Here is a 17,562-nt window from a genome sequence, read left to right on the forward strand (position 1 = left end):
AGTTACAGAGGAACAAGGGAATTACAATTGGTTTACATTTTAAGTTATACATTTAGTAGTTTTTCTATTGGTTCCCACGCTTTCAGTAAAACCACAAACGGCTGTGTCCTTATCGGGGATTTTCCAGGTGGTGTTTGTACTGGGCTCAGGAAGTTGAGAGATATATGGTGGGATGTGTTTGTACTGGGCTCAGGAAGTTGAGAGATATATGTTTGTACTAGGCCTGTTTGTGTTGAGCCCGGGGCTGAGGAATGTGCCTGATTTCTTTCAGGCTCAGCCTCCCAAAGTGCTGGGATTACAGGCATGAACCACCGTGCCTGGTCTTCTTGTGTATATTTTTAATTCAAGATTTTTTCACATTATATTTTATTTAAAACTAAAATTATCGAGATACTCACTAAAGTGACATTTTTAAATAATAAAATTAGGGTAGATTTTAGTTTTCTAAAATGTCTATATTACTATACTAATTATGTAGTAAAAATAAAATTTATGAATTTAAATTTCTGTATGTCTTAGATTCTTATTTAACCTGAAAGAACAGCAAGGAATTAAAGAGAACTAAAATGTCAAACTGCCTCTCTAGAGAGAGTCTGTCTTAAATGAGTTCATAAACTGAACTGATATTAAAAATACAAAGAGAAGAAATAGAAAACGACTAATGACCGGCCACAGAGGACTTGCTATGAGATGATGAGCTTGGCTTTCTCAGCCTCTTGTATAACTTTGTATTGCAAAGTATCTAAATGTACAGATATGACAAATATCAGAGAGAATTAATGCAATCTAATCAGCTTAGTGTCACATGATATTAAAGACAGTATCAAAAACAGACAAGAACTGAAAATTCACGCTTGTGTCAGAGGAAAAACCAACCAACAGACAAAAATAAATTTGTCCATGGGTTTCTAACAAGTTGGTAATTAAGGAAGTAATTTATTGGGTAAATTTTATTTCTTTCAAAAACAGATGTTTCTCTCTGTGATGGTTGATTTTATGTGTCCATTTGACTGAACCACAGCACCCAGACATTTGGTCAAACATTATTCTGAATTTTCTGTGTGGGAGTTTTTGGATGAAGGATGCATTTAAACCAGTGGACCTTGAGAAGAGCACGTTGCCCTTCCTATGTGAGTGGGCTTTCTTCCTTTAGTTGAAGGTCTAAATAGAACCAAAAGGCAGACCTCCTCTGAGCATGAGATAATTCAGTTTATATATATACACATATACATATATATGTATGTATATATGTATATATAAGTATGTATAAATGTATATAAATATGTATATATACATACATATATAAAACATGTAAACATACATATATATAAAAATATATATACACATTTCTGTTTCTCTGGAGAACCCTAACTAATACAGTTCTCACAGCTTTCTCACTTCTTATTTTCAGGGCTAAAATCTATGCCTGATCTCTCATTCCGTTTATCTAAGATTGCAAAGAGTAAAATGCTATGAATTTTAGCACAGTCCAGTTAAAGGCCAAAACAAAAATGATAATCTATGAACAACGTTATGTTAAGAGTAGTGTTTTCACAATCATCTTTTCACTTTTTAGATAACATATTTTTGGATCTAACAGATTTACATTTTAATTATTTTGAAATTACATCTATCCCAATTTTAATGTATTTTGCATTTTTTAAATTGTTTGGTTGAAATTTTGGTGTTATTCCATCGAATTCACAGAATTAACAAATGCTTGTCCCCCTTTTTTTTTTTTACCACTCAAACATTATCTTAATCATAAAAGAAAATTATAAAACTAGAATAAGTTAAGACATGGGAAACATAATCCAAAACTAAGATGTTTAATATAATAACATTCCCAAATGAGAAATGTCAGTTCAAACGCCAAATTAAAAATCTTTTAAAGTTGTATTTTTCTGTTCATATAGATTTTTTTTTAAATTTTCCACACTGCCCCTGTATATTTTCAAATATGTGTTATCTGTAATAGTCTTTCAACAAATATTCATCACACAACAATCATGTGTATGGCTCTGGGAATACAGTCGGGAAAATGGAATAAAAAATAAATCTCTACTTAGACCTTAATATTATTTATTAAGAACAATGGGCTCTGGTGTCAAGCAAGCATGAGCTTGAATAACATGTGTTAGTTATATGGCTGCGGGCCTGGTGCTTCATCTAATAAACTTCAATTCCCACACTGCAAACCAGAAATGATAATGATACACACATGCAGAATCTCTAAAAAAATTAATAATGACAATGCACTTAGTGTGCTCAGCCTAGCATCTGGCAAACTATGCCTCCATCAGTGTTAACAATTATAAGTACGTTTCCTGTCTCTAAAGCTGGTGCTTATTGCACCATCCAATAAACGACTCGATTTTATCTATTACCTGGCTTTGTCCATGCTGTTGTCATTTCTACTTTGTATAAATATCTATTCTAGGGATTACTGCGTTTTTAGCAGCTTGTCAAAATCAATATTAAAATAATAGCATCCATATTTTATGAAGATTAGGAATAAATGGAAGACAATTTACTTTATCCTCAGTTAGACAGGATTTTACTTAAGTCACTCAAAGAAAAAATCAATTTTAATCTTTATCTCTGTAGTGTCTCCTGATAATATTTTAATCAACTCTTAGAAATCCCTACCAGATCTTGTCTACATTTATATGTTACTCTTCACTCTTCATTCTGCATGATTGGGCTTAGTGGAGACCACCTGGGTACCATCATTGACAAAGGAGCTGTTACGTATTATATAATACAATTTGTCTTCTCAATATTGTCACACCCAAAATATTCCTTTTTCCATTGCATTTCTTTATCACGAATTTTAAAATGAATTCCATTGCTTTCTCCAGAACTCTCTTTACATTTCCCAAAGCAGCATTGATTTTGATTAAGAAAACAAGTCAAGGCACTGCTGAATATAACATAAGAATTACCTCATGGTTTCTCAGTGCCTGTCTCCTATTTAGGAATTCAGCACTGTATTTGCTTTCTCCAGAGCTGTATCACTGATCACGGCTAGATTGTTATCTATTATGACACTTAGCTATTTTTTCTGCCATACTTGTATCTCCTGTATTTTTGCATTGAAAATTTATGTTTCTCTTCAAACATACTACCCTCATCTTACCTTGACTGCATTTCTTCCATGTACTTTTTCATTCTCCAAGATTACGTTAAAGGTGGTGATTTTATCTTCTGCATTTGTAGCCACCTTCTTGTCCTCTCTTGTTCTTTAATGTTATCTGTGGAGTTAATGAGTACAGAGAATATTCCATCACCCTGTTTTCATAATGTATTCTGTTAAATAATTCAGGGATTAACATTAACCACACATTTCTACTAAGAATTTTATTAATGCAATGGTTATTTCAATTAACTTTAAGTGACTAGACTGAGCATGAATCCTAAGTCTTGGTTTTGACATCTTTCCAGTGATGATTACTTCGCATTAACTCTCCACTTACTAAAATCTGTGTTTAATTATACACCCTAATTTTCAGCACTGTCTGTTACTTGATTCTAACGTGATTTGAATGTTATCTTCCTTTATGTTCAGAAAGTATAAATATTATTTATAAGAATGAAGACACAACTATGGTTGACTGGTGGGGAAATGGAGTAAAACCGGGAGGAGTAGCAACAGAAACATGTCACATTACTTATTTGCTACAGTCTGAATGTCTGTGTTCCCCCAAAGTTTAAATGTTGAAATCTAATCCTCAATATGATGATATTAGAAGGTGGAGCCTTTGGGAGGTGGTAAGGCCACGAGGGCAAAGCATTACTGAATGGGCTTAGTGGCCTTATAAAAGAAACTCCTGAGGACAGCCATTATAAATTAAAAAGTGGGCTCTTTTCAGACACTGTTGGCACCTTGGTCTTCCCAGTCTTCACAATTTTGAGAAATAAATGATTATTGATTTACACACAACATGTCTATAGTGCATTTTTATTAGTCCTAGTAAATTAAGACTATTATTATTATTTATTTATTAATTTTAGTAAAGTAAGACTAATTATTTTATTCTTTCAGCTTATTAATACATTGCGCCATGGACTGGAGATTCAAAGATAAACAATATAGGAGAGATGGTGGGGTTGTAAAGATTTTATTTGAGAGATAAAATATTAGGAATGCAAAAAAATAAAGATGTGATATGCTCACTCATGGAGGCATGGGTTCAGAAGAGCCCATACAAATGGCTTCTATTCTAGAAAAGTATGGAGAGAGCATTCAGGAAAACTTGACCTGGGAACTGACGAATGAATAGAATTGAGTCGTGTGTGTGTGTGTGTGTGTCTGTCTGGAACTAGGGGCCAAAAAAAGGTGGTGTTAGGCAGAGGAGAAACTTGGAGAAAGAACTGCTGACCAAACAAATGTGAATCTTACAAAGAAGGACAGAATTAAATTCTGTGTAGATGGTGGGACATGGCTTGAGGTGTTGTTTGAAAGGGATACAGGTGTAAGCTCTTGAAGTGCCTTGTAAGCTGGGTTGAACAGTACCAATAGTGTCCTAATTTTGGATAATTGTGCCATCTACTGAGATCAGAAATTCAATTGGAGGCCGGGCACGGTGGCTCAGGTCTGTAATCCCAGCACTTTGGGAGGCAGAGGCGGGCAGATCACCTGAGGTCAGGAGTTCGAGACCAGCCTGACAAACATGATGAAACCCCATCTCTACTAAAAATACAAAATTAGCTGGGCATGGTGGTGAACGCCTGTAATTCCAGCTACTCTGGAGGCGGAGTCAGGAGAATCACTTGAATCTGGGAAGCGGAGGTTGCAGGAGGATCGCTTGAACCTGGGGAGGGGAGGTTTCAGTGAGCCAAGATCGCACCATTGCACTCCATCTTGGGCAACAAGAGCAAACTCCATCTCAAAAAAAAAAAAGGAATTAAAAATTAAGGAGGCTCACAAAGATAGTACCTATAATATACGTATATATATATTTACAAATGGGAATGTATGAGAGTGCTTATTTAAGGTAATTCTAAATTTCTGATACAGACAGCTGGAAAATTAAGTGTACAATAAATCTAACTTGGAAACAATTCATTAATTAGAAATTGGCATTTTAAAAGACCTCATTTCTGTTATATATTACATGTGTGTGTTTGCCACAAGTTAGAAATAGAAATTATTAACTAGGGGTTTTATTTAAAAAATAAAAGGAGTCTGGAGTTCCAAAAACAATTAATAATTATCAGATATTCAATTACATTGTTTATTTGGTGAAATCTAGATTCTTCTGTCAGCATGACTCACTATATTGGACAGTCATTTGATTGAGTACAAGATCTGATACCAGGTTAGAGAACAGGGAGGAAAATAGAAATGTTAGTAATAGCATCTGTCCTAACTACTTAATGGGAAAAGACACAGATTTGCAGCCCGTTTATTAATGACATATATGTAGTCTACAAGAACTAAGGGTCAGATGTGGTGGCCTGCACCTGCAGTCCTAGCTACTAGGGATGCTGAAGCAGTATGCTGTGCCACTGACTGAAGATTGAGTGACAGAGCAAGATTCTGTCTCTTACAACAACAACAGCAATGAAGAATTAGGAAATTGTAATCTGGTGAGGTAGCCATTTCCGTTTGAGGAAGGGAGTGCTTGGGGATCCTATCGTCCACAGACAGTATTACCTAATATAACTCTTTTCACAAATAACTCTTCTAGATAATCTCTGGGCAGTGCCATTCTCATCAAGAGCCAGCATTCTTGCCATGGCTGATGTTTCTCCAATCTCTACCTAAGGTTTTTCCATTATTTTACTGTTTTTAAATGTATATTTTACTTCAGTAACTAAGGTTTTTCAAATACGAATCTAAATGGCTAAATAATTGCTTCCCTAGTCAATTCTTACTTGTTCCATCCCAAGGAGATAAATGTAATTTAAAGTATCATAGAGTCCAAATGCTAAGAAATACATTTCAGAATAATTCCATATAGTCTCTTTGCCTTTGGTAACACTTCTTTTCACTCTCCTAGGAAACTTTTTTTTTTTTTAGAAATAAGAGGCATACTTCTTTTTTCTTTTTCTACTGTGGTGTTAAATATAATGGGGTGGGATGCAAAATATATAAAGAAAATTTTTTTATGTTATTATTTCTTCATAAAATCCTAAGATGTTATTATACCTAAAAGTCAGTTTTCTTTTTTTTTATTTGCTTTTTTTAATTTTTATTTTTATTATTCATTTATTTATTTATTTTTTTGAGACGGAGTCTCGCTCTGTCGCCCAGGCTGGAGTGCAGTGGCCGGATCTCAGCTCACTGCAAGCTCCGCCTCTCGGGTTTACGCCATTCTCCTGCCTCAGCCTCCCGAGTAGCTGGGACTACAGGCGCCCGCCACCTCGCCCGGCTAGTTTTTTGTATTTTTTACTAGAGACGGGGTTTCACCATGCTAGCCAGGACGGTCTCGATTTCCTGACCTCGGGATCCGCCCGTCTCGGCCTCCCAAAGTGCTGGGATTACAGGCTTGAGCCACCGTGCCTGGCCAAAAAGTCAGTTTTCTAATGGTAGTATATTACATAGTTTAGATATGCTAAATGAAAACTTAAGATGATATATACATTTTTCAATGTATGGGATTTAAAAACAAGCCATGTCTAAATAATTTAGAAGCCTCATTCTTGTAGCATTTTGGATTAAAATATAAGAAACATCCCCAACATAATTTAATAGTGCATTTTTAAATTCAAGATCTAAATTCAATGAAATGTTAGAAAAATATTAAAAATATTTCTATTAAAAAGTAGACTAACCAGAGTTAATATTCAAGAAGGATAATTCTAACATCAATCAATTAAAAATAGTATTCTCCATGAATCATATCTAGGTCATTTTTCTCCAAAAATTTCATATATATATATATTTGTATGCATATAATATATATTTCTATATTATATGTGTGTGTGTGTATATATATACACCAAACTTTGCATAGCAAAAATTTAAAAATATGCAGTGTGTACACATTTTTCCCAATGCCTGAAGGCACTGAGATAGAAACCTCACATTATCCTTGATTTCTCTTTCTATGATGAATTGTTGACTATCACAGATTTGCATTAAACATGGGAAAATCTAAAACAAGATTCATAACAATGCCACATACTTACTGCACTTTTGCTACAGTAAGTTTAATGAATGAATCTCAAACTCTCTGCTGGAGGCAAGTGTTCCAATTCGTCCATGTCTTTCTGCGAACGACTTAATCTCAGTAAAAGGACCAAATTGCAGGCACATCTGGCATGAAACAACACATGCACTACAGCCCTCAATACAGTGAATCACTTCACACTGAGCCCTGGCATGAGTCAGGTGTTGCCAAGGGTCCTTGCAAAGCATATACACTAATATATCTAATAATAATGAACAGTTATTATCAGAGTTAGATAATCTTCAGACATTTAGGAGTATGCCTGAGAGGAAGTATTACTGCTAACTTTCATTGATGTTGCAATATCTGCAAAAACTGTAATCAAGTTAAAGCAGTTCACACCCTCCCCTAGAAGTATATCTTTTTCAGTCTTCTTTACAATTATTGTGCTGTATTCCGGGATTCTAGATCTCATGTCTAATTTTGGACAGATTTTAGTTCATTATAAAAAGCATTAATGTGAATTGCGTCTGTGTTCCCTTGATTTATAATACATGGCTTTATATTAACGGATGTAGAGAACTCTGTCTATTGAAAATCAAACAAGGCAAAAATAATATATATAACTTTGTAGATTTAGTTGGGGAAATGTACATATGTTTCTGTTTTTTATTTGCAACATACACATAATGTTTCTAACTTAGCTGTATCAGTTGACTTTAGTTGTCTTCCAGCCTGCCCATCTCACACTTGTATTATACATATTCTTATCCTAAAAGAATTATAGTCTTATATTTTTATCCTAAAATATATTCTATATAGAATACATTCTTTATCTCTATCTAAAATATATTCTTATCCTAAAAGAATTAACACATAGTATAAACAAAATGTTTAAAGTGCTGTAAAAATGTGAGAAACAGAAGTGTTATAAAATTATGTCCAATTTTTTAAATCAATATGCCACTATTTTAAAAGTATCATTTGTATTATATTTTTATATGTATTTACAAGACCACACAAAGTGAAGAGTGTTTTGAATGGATCCCAAATAATTATTTTTAAACTTTTGTTTTTATGCTTAATAGACAGATCAGAACACATGCTATTTGGTCAAATATATAATAGGACAAATTTAGCTACTAAAGTAAGGAAGAGTTTTACAAGTCTTATTATTTTTTTCTTTGGGTAGCTAATGTCTGGATTCAGTATTTCAAATCTTTGGGAAAATTGTTTAATTTTACATAGTATACTTGTAAATACTTATAAAATAATAATAAATACTTGTAAGAGCTAGTTTCCTGTTTTTGTATTCACGACAATCACTGCTTAGTATCATGAGAGTCCTTATGAAAAATGCAACACATTTTTTGTTGCTTCTTTATTATTAATGTATTTAACACTATAGAGTTGTGAGTTGAACATAAACCAGGAACTTTGAAAGAATGTAAATATAACATAACAACAAAATGGCCCTAAACATAAGCTTTATAAAGCCAAACTGGTGATAACATTCTTTGTTTTTTACCCACATCACCTTCTAAGGAAAACCATTCATTATTCCCTCCCCTATTCTACATGGGCAGCATCCTCAATGGCCAATTTTATATCAATTAATGCATATCTTCTCTTTTATGGTCATAATGATCAGACCAGAAAGTGGATACATTACTAAGTTTATGGATATATTGAAAATTCTGTCCCATCATTGGATAAAAGATATCATGTATGTAGATTTTCGTACTTAAGGATTTATACTAAGAACATTGAGGAATTTGCCTCCCCATGGTGCAGAATCCTCGGCAGGGTTTTGAGTTAGAAAAATAAAGACAATTATGGAGCATACGTCCCTGAAGGGTGGGAAACCACCTTGCCATCTGTTTGGATTCTGAGTAGCATGGGCATTTTGAGGTCAGGGATGTCAAATGAGGGTAGGTTGAACAGGGTAGCTTCAAAGAGAAATTTTTCTGGTACAATCAGTGAAACAACTGCTGCCTAGATAAATTCTATTCTTTATGAGAGTGATCTAACTCTATAAATATTGATACAGTCACATCCAGTTACATTTGATGATCATTAGTTTGCGCTGAAGTAAATCCAAAGCGACCCACTGCTCATCAGACCAACCTAAGGTCTCAGAACGAAAAATGCCAGCCTCAGGCATAAGTGAAATTCTATGGAGAAACATTGTCTTACAGAGTAGCTCTCCAGCAGGCAGAATCCTAAAAAGTCAGATGTGTTATCTAAGAACTTAATCTACTGCAAAACACACACATACACACACGCACATGCGCGCACACACACACACATACCAAAAACAAATGAATAAACCAAAAAGAAGAAAACAAGAGAGGGAGGAAGGAAGGAAAAAGAGAGAAAGCCTATGTAATTAACTGCCTCACGAGATACTTTATCTTAACAGATGGTTATTTTAGAGAGGCAGCCAGAGCTTTGTGCTATAAGCCGTCCTTTCTCTCCTTCCTTAAAAAAGGAAGTGCTTCTGCAGTCTTGCTGCTCTTTTCTAATTATTTTATATGGTAGTGTTATTGGTGTTAACATTCGCTATTTATTTCATAGGCTGCCAAAAATTAGAAAATGTCTAAATATAGTTCATATGAGCTACGAAGCTATGAGCTATGAAAATGGTGAATATGACTTGAATTTTGGGGGCTCTAAAACTAAAAACACTTGGAATGGTTGTGACACTTTATATCATTACATATTCCTCACTTTTTCTTAAGAAAGGGATATGTATGTCTTTGGCGGTATGCATGGTGGTGAGATCAACATTTAGGTAGAAGTATATTGGTAATTAGAAAATAAAAGTGTACATAATAATGATTAAAAGTTAAAATGTTTTTAATTAATCTCAACCTCATACATACACCTTCCTAATGTAAAGTTTTTGATCCACTGCTCCTTTAACTAGGTAGTCTCAATTTTAAACATGTCATCATAGCACCAGAATAAACAATCAAGAGCAATTAATCTGAAGACTACCCAATTATATATGTGGACTGTATCACCTTTCTTACAAAATGATGTAGCTTAATCATTCGCAATGTTTTTCCAAACTAAGAAACAGATATATGATGGCAGTGTGTTGTTGGAGTTACAGCAAACAAACTATGAGGAAGCAGTGAAAGCAGAATGCCCTGATGAGCCAGGTGCAAATTAAAGCACTGTGGGGAAAGTGTTGTGCAGCGATACACAAAAGTTGCAAGTGAATTAAGTTGTGAAAAGAAAAAAGGGCATGCAGGATATAGTTGGGTCATGCAGACCACGAAAAATGGTATTTCATGGGATCTGGTTGTGCAGTTGCTATAGTTGCTTTGAAAGCCAGAAGTAGCTGCACTGTTAATCTCTTTGAGGCCAGGCTCACTATGAGTCATGTTCTGGAACAGGCATAAGAGCTGCCTCTTCCTTATTTAGCATTATGCAATCCAAATAACAAAACCCATCAGTCACTATTCCTTGAGACAAAAATAATCATAATCATAATCATAATAACAATCATAAATAAAGCAAATTGAAGCAAGTGTGCTGTAGAGTGAATTCACATATGATTTATGATTATTAGGAGGTAGGAAAGAAATCAATGAGAGAATGATATTTGAGGTGAGTCAAGTAAAGATTGTAGAGATAGTCAAGGCAAAGAAAACAGTCCACAGTCCAAGTAAATTTATGTAGCATTCTGAAGTTTAGGGAATTAAAATGACTTTAGTGTAGCTGAAGTACAAATTTCTAGATACAGCCATTTGAAAAATGTGTCTAGAGATAGAACCAGGGGTTAGATGATGGAAGGGATTACATCCCATTCTCTGGAGTTAGTATCTGATGTCTAAAGTAGTGATTATTCACATTTCGTACGGGCAAGTGATCTGTCTAAACATGCATTGGAGAAAGACTCTTTGAAGAGCCCAGTGAAGAATCCTGAAAGAATCCAGAAAGGTCACTGTAGTCTCTTATACTACTCCAGGTTATAGATGGATATATTAGGTAGGTGTAAAAGGAATTGCAGCTTTTGTCATTAAATGTAAAGGCAAAAGAAGTTAGAATTAGCAGACTGAGTAACTGGCTAGATGTGAGGAGCAGAGTAAATAGCGGGCCTAGAATGATATCCAGGTTCTGCAGTTGACTGAATGAAGAGAGGTGCTATTCTCCAAGATTGTGAGAAGAGAAAATTAGATTGGGAGGGAACTAGGTCAAGCAGTAACAGGCTCGAGTCTGGCCATGTTGCAGTTGTGGTGGCAATACACTTAATACCACGTGGAATTAAGCAGAGTTATAGCAAACATTCTGCTTGTCATTTCCACTGAGATGTCTGATACACATCACCACACCACGTTCACAGCTGAAATCCTCATTCTGCTTATTTTCTCATTACCCTAAATGGATATGATGTTCATGAAAATAAGGGCTGCATTTGCTTTGTGGACCACTCTATTATCTGCCCAGCATTGCCCCAAAGCCCCAAATATCCATATAATAAATCTTTAAAAGATAAGTGAATAAAAGAGATAAAGGCTGAAATTAGAAAGTTGATTGTTACCAGGCTAGAGATGGAAGCTAAAACCTTAGGTGTAAATGAGATTGTTCAGGAATTAAGAATAGGGTGTTCTGTCTATGAGGCAAAAAAAAAAAAAAAAAAAGATAATATTGTTGCATTTCCCTTCCTCCTAGAATACCTAGAATGTAAATCCTAGAGTTAAGGATTGATGAGAATAGGAGATTGAAACACGTATCTAATGAGCATCAGACAGTGTGCTGGCCACTTTACATGTATATGACCCTGGCATAAGGTCTCTGAGAACTTCATCATGTTTTCTTTGATTGATTCATACAAATTTTAGAAAAAAGTAAGCATTAAAGCTTGAATGTGTTAATATATACTTTCTTCTATCACAATGGAAATATATCACATGCAAGTATGCAAGCTGCACCTGATTCAAAAAATAGCTACATCTATTTCAGCAAAAGAGTAAAATAATTTGTTTTGCGAAAGGCTTTGTGCTTGAATACATTAAGCACTAAAATTTACATCATGGCTAAGTTTACATGTTTTGCATAAGCCTGGGTTTGACTAGCAATAAAAAACAAAATCCTACTGTTACAATATCTGAAAAACAATTGTCATAAGAAAATTTGTAACTGATACTCATGCTTCCATTGCAGAGACATCACTAACAGAATTCAAAGCTGATAGCACAGCTGTATCTTGTATTCAGTTTTGTTCTTGTGATATATGACACTACCTTGCTATGAATCATACCAAGACTTGGACGTTACCAATGTGACACTATTTAGTTTTATATAAAGCTATATTGTTTTTTATTTCCTTCCAGTTTTGGTGTGACCTTTATTTTGCTTATGGCATCCTTTTTTTCTAGCTTTACTAAAGGGTAATTAAAAGTAAAAAAAAAAAAAAGTACATATTTTAAGCTGTATCAAATGATTCGGTATATTTTTACTTTGTGAAGTGACTACCACAATCAAACTGATAAATGCATCTATCAGCTCACATACTTTTACTTTTATGTGTGTGCACGTGTTGTGAGAACACTTGAGAGCCAGTCTCCTAGCAAATTTCATATATAAAATGCATTATTAATTAACTATAGTAACCATAATATACAATAGATCCTCCAAACTGATTAGTCTTATTACTGAAATTTTGTACTGTTTTGAGCAAAATCTCCCAATTTCCCGCACACCTTAGCCACTGGCAACATCATTCTATTTGTGAGTTTGACTATTTTAGATTCGATACATAACTGAGCTCATACAGTGTTTATCTTTTCTGACTTCTTTCACTTAGCGTAACTTTCTCCAGTTTCATTCACATCGTTATAAATTACAGGATTTTCTTCATTTTAAATGGTGAATAATATTCCATTTTGCATGTGTGTGTGTACAATTTTAAAAATGTATTCATACATTGACAGACATGTTTCCATATTTTGCCTATTGCGAATAATGAGCATGGTAGTGCACATAGCTCATCTTGTTACTAACTTCATTGCCTTTGTATATATACCTAGAAAGTGTATTGCTGGATTATATGAATATTCTATTCTTTATTTTTTTGAGGAAACTCAATATTGTTTTTCATAATAGCTGTGATAATTTACATTACCAACAACAGTGTATAAGGGTTCTCTTTTCTCCGCACTCCAGACAATATTTGTAATTTCTTGTCTTTTTGGTAATAACAATCCTAACAGGTGTGAGGTGATGTCCTGTGCTTTTGATTTGCATTTCCCTGGTGATTAGTGATGTTGAGCAACATTTCTCGCATTTGTTGGTTATTTGTATGTCTTCTCTGGAAAAATGTCAACTCAGGTCCTTTGCCCCTGCTTTTTTTTTAACTTTCATCGCCTCAAATATTTATCATTTCTTTGTGGTGAAAACACTTAAAATCCTCTGTTTTACTACTTTGAAATGTATAAGACTTCATTATTAACCATAGTCACCATGTTTTCCAATAAATACCAAAATGTATTACTTACATGTAACTGAAACTCTGTGCCCATTGACCAATGTGTCCCTTTTCTCCATCCACCTTTGCTGCTGGCACCCCACACCATTTTCAATCAGGTAAATTACCTTATCGCTGTTGAGTTTTATGTATGTCATATATATTTTAAATATTAGCTCCTTATCATGGTTTACCCCCATTGTATCATTTATTTTGTCTCTATTATATGGTATATTTGCCCCTTATTATATAGTTTGCCCCTATTATACGGTTTATAATATATTAGCCCCATATATGGTTTGAAAATACTCTGTCTCATTGTGTAGGCTGTCTTTTTACTTCATTGTTTCCTTTGCTGTGCAGAAGCCTTTTCATTTGATGTAGTTCATTTGTTTATTTTTGTTTTGTTGCCTGTGCATTTGATGTCATATTAAAAAAATTGCCAAGGCTTCAATGAGTTTTTACATTTAATTTTTTAATCCATTTCAATTCATTTCTGTGTATGGTATAAAATAAGGGCACAATTTTGTTCTTTGGCAAGTAGCTATCCAATTTCCCTGGCATAATTCATTGAAGAGACTATCATTTTCCCATTTGGTTTTCTTGGTACCCTTGTCAAAGATTAATTTACCATATATGAGGGGAGGCTTTGTTTCTATTTTGTTCTATTGGTCTATGTATCTGTTCTTAAGTCAGAACCATACTGTTTTGATTATTATCACTTTGTAATATAGTTTAAAGTGAGGATGTTTCTCCAGTTTTGTTTCTTTATTCAAGATGCTTTAGCTATTCATGGTCTTTTGTGGTTCCACAAATGTTTTAGAATTGCTTTTTCTATTTTTGTGAAAAATGCTGTTACAGTTTGGATAGGGATTGCATTGAATCTGTAGATTGCTTTGGGTAATACAGACATTATAACATTATCAATTCTTCTAGTCTATGTACACAGAATAACTTTCCATTAATTTTTGTTTTCTTAAATTTCTTTCATCATTTTTCATAGTTTTCAGTTCACAGATCTTTCACTTTGTTGGTTAAATGTGTTTCTAAATATTTTATTGTTTTATTGATGCTATTAGAAATAGGATTGTTTTCTTAATTTCCGTTTTGGATAGTTTGCTGTTATGTATAGAAAAACAACATATTTTTATGATGACTTTTTATCCTTCTATTTTATGAATTATTTTATTGGTTCTAAAAGTATTTTGGTAGTGTGTTTAGAATTTTTGATATTTAAAATAATATGCTTTGCAAACTGAGAACATTTAGCTTCTTCCTTTCTGATTTGAATGTCTTTTTTTTTTTTTTTTTTCTCGCCCAGTTGCTCTAAGACTTTCTGTACTATGTTGAATAGAGGTGGTGAGAGTGGGCATACTTGCCTTGCTCTTGATTTTTGAAGAAAGCTTCTGGCTGTTCACCATTAGGTATGATGCTTGTTGTGAGCTTGTCATTGTGGCCTTTATTAAGTTGAAGTACATTCCTTTTAAAAATAACTTGCTGAGTTTTTTTTTTTCCATAAAAGATTTTTGAATTTTGAATGTTTTTTCTGTGTCTATTGAGACGATTACTTTTATTATCCATTCTGTTAAACAGGTGTATCTTATTTATTGATTTACATATGTTGAACCATCCTTAAATTTCACAGATATATCCCACTTTATCATGGTACATTACCTTGTAATAATTTTTTTGAATTGAGTTTCCTAGTATTTGTGACTTCTTCACTCCCCTGGTTTGACGAGTGAGAGGGAGTGTTACAGTTCTTCCACTCCCATAGTTCAGCAAGCAGGAGGGAGTGTTACCATCTTTTCACTCCCACATTTCAGCCAGTTCTGAGCTCTCGTATCACAACCCAGAATAATGAGGGACACGGAAACCAGAGAGTGCATGAGGCAGAGTAGAATTTTATCAAGCGACAGAAAGAAAGCTCTCAGCAGTGAGAGAATACCTGAAAGAGGGTTGCCAGCTGCGAGGCTGAGTCCAGGATTTTTATGGGTTTAGAATGGGGAAATGAGTGCTGATTGGTTTATGGGTAGGCTTAGAAAAGGCGCCTTTCAGAAACAGGAACCAAGCAGGGGCTGAAGTGAAGACTTGGCCAGGACCTTGGCCTGAGACCAATCAGGAGTTGATAGGGAATATAAGTTCTCATTCCAGTCTGCAGACTCTATCCGGAATTGGTAGTTTGGTTTTCAGGCTTCAAGACGTTGCTGGCTTGAAGGTTGAGTTTTGCCAGGGACCCATCACTATCTGTCTAGGAATTCGTCTGCCTCTGATTGCTATCATTTTGTTGAGGTATATTGCATCTGTGTTCATCAAGGATATCAATTTATAACTTTCTTTTTTTTTTGTAGTATCCTTATGTTGCTTTGTAATAGAATAATACCAGCCCAGAAAAATGAGTTTGCATGCATCCTTTCCTTTTCAATTTTTTGTAAGAGTTTGAAAAGTATTCGTGTTAGTTCTTTAAATGGAAGAATTAACCTGTGAATTCACTGTGAACATCCACTTGGTCATGGATTTTTTGTTGTTGTTGTTAGAAGGATTTTTATTAAACCTTTAATCTTCTTACTTAATTTTTATTTCAGATTTTCTATTTCTTTATGATTCATTCTCAGTAGGCAGTATGTTTTAAGAATTTATTTCTTCTAGGTTATTCAATTATTGGATTATAATTTTTCATAGTAGTTTTTATGAACCTTTGTATTTCTGTGTTATCAGTTGTAAGTTCTCCTTTTTCATTTATGATTTTATTTGAGTCTTCTCTCTTTTCTTAATATAGACATTAAAAGCTATGTACTTCCATCTTGTAACTGCTCTTGATGCAGCCAAAAAGTTTTGCTATGTTGTATTTCTATTTGTGTCTGTAGATACATTTTGATTTTATTTTTGATTTCTTCTTTGACCTATTGTTTTTCAAGAATGTGTTTACTTTCCACATATTTGTGAGATTTCCAATTTTCCTCCTATTACCTATCTCTAGTTTCAAAATATTGTAGAGAAAATTTACCCGATATTACGTTATTCTTCTTAAATTTATTAACACTTGCTTTGTGGCCTGCCTACTATACTTTATTTAGAATCACGGGCTCTTATTTTCTCAAAAACCTTCCATATGTATATTTCTGAATTTAAAAAATTGCAATAGTAGTTCATTATTAATTGAAATTCTTCACAGTGTATCAGTAAAATTTTAAATATTTTGTAAAAGTAAATCAATATAAAAATGCTATAAATGTAGGTGATTCTGGAAATTGTATTAACTGTACAATAATGTTTACTTTTATGTCTACCTATGTTTCTCAAACTTAGAGGGAAAGAGCAAGTCTTCTGTTATAAAGGTTTCCAAATGCATAAGCTTAGATAATTATTTTCCTCGAGTTTAAAATCTATTTTTTCACAGATAAATTTATTATATAAAAGAATTGAGGTTTCTAATTGAAGAACAAGAAAGGTTCCAATTCAATTCAAGAGAAACTTTGCTATTTTATTTAGGCATAGATTGTTATGTGTGTGAATATATTTATGTTAAAAAACTTGCAAATATTACAAAATATATCATCTAAAACACACAAAAAATTGTAATGACGATGTCTAAACAACTATTTATTTTTAGAAATATCCAGGAGTCCAGAGTTTTCATTTTTTTTGTTTTGGTAAGGAGTCAGATAACAAATAATTTAGACCTTTTAGAATATACACTCTTTCTTATGGCTACTTAGCTCTGCTGTTGCAGTTTAAAAGTAGTTAAAACAATTGGCAAAAAGAAGGAGTCAACTATGTTTCAATGAATGCATTTAGAGAAATAGACAGCAAGACAGATTTGCCTGGTGAGTACTATTTTGCTGACCTGTGCTCTAGGATTCGAAATATTTTCTTTTATAGGATGAAAAAATTCAGCATCATATAAATAAAATAAAATACTTAATGCATACAACTAGCTAAGTAATGGGAGGCCATTTCAAACCA

The 17,562-nt window shown here is 33.7% G+C and overlaps 1 long non-coding RNA gene across 1 annotated transcript in view; it reads right to left on the reverse strand.

The window, feature by feature from the left end:
- Positions 1–1,338: 1,338 nt before the first annotated feature.
- Positions 1,339–17,562, reverse strand: part of LOC116274575 — a 92,561-nt gene continuing 76,337 nt past the window's right edge. The window contains exon 3 of the long non-coding RNA XR_004183346.1: positions 1,339–3,254. This is a non-coding gene — a long non-coding RNA (uncharacterized LOC116274575). The remainder of the gene's footprint in view (positions 3,255–17,562) is intronic.

This window comes from Papio anubis, chromosome 4 (assembly GCF_008728515.1).
Source record: "Papio anubis isolate 15944 chromosome 4, Panubis1.0, whole genome shotgun sequence".
NCBI lineage: Eukaryota > Metazoa > Chordata > Mammalia > Primates > Cercopithecidae > Papio > Papio anubis.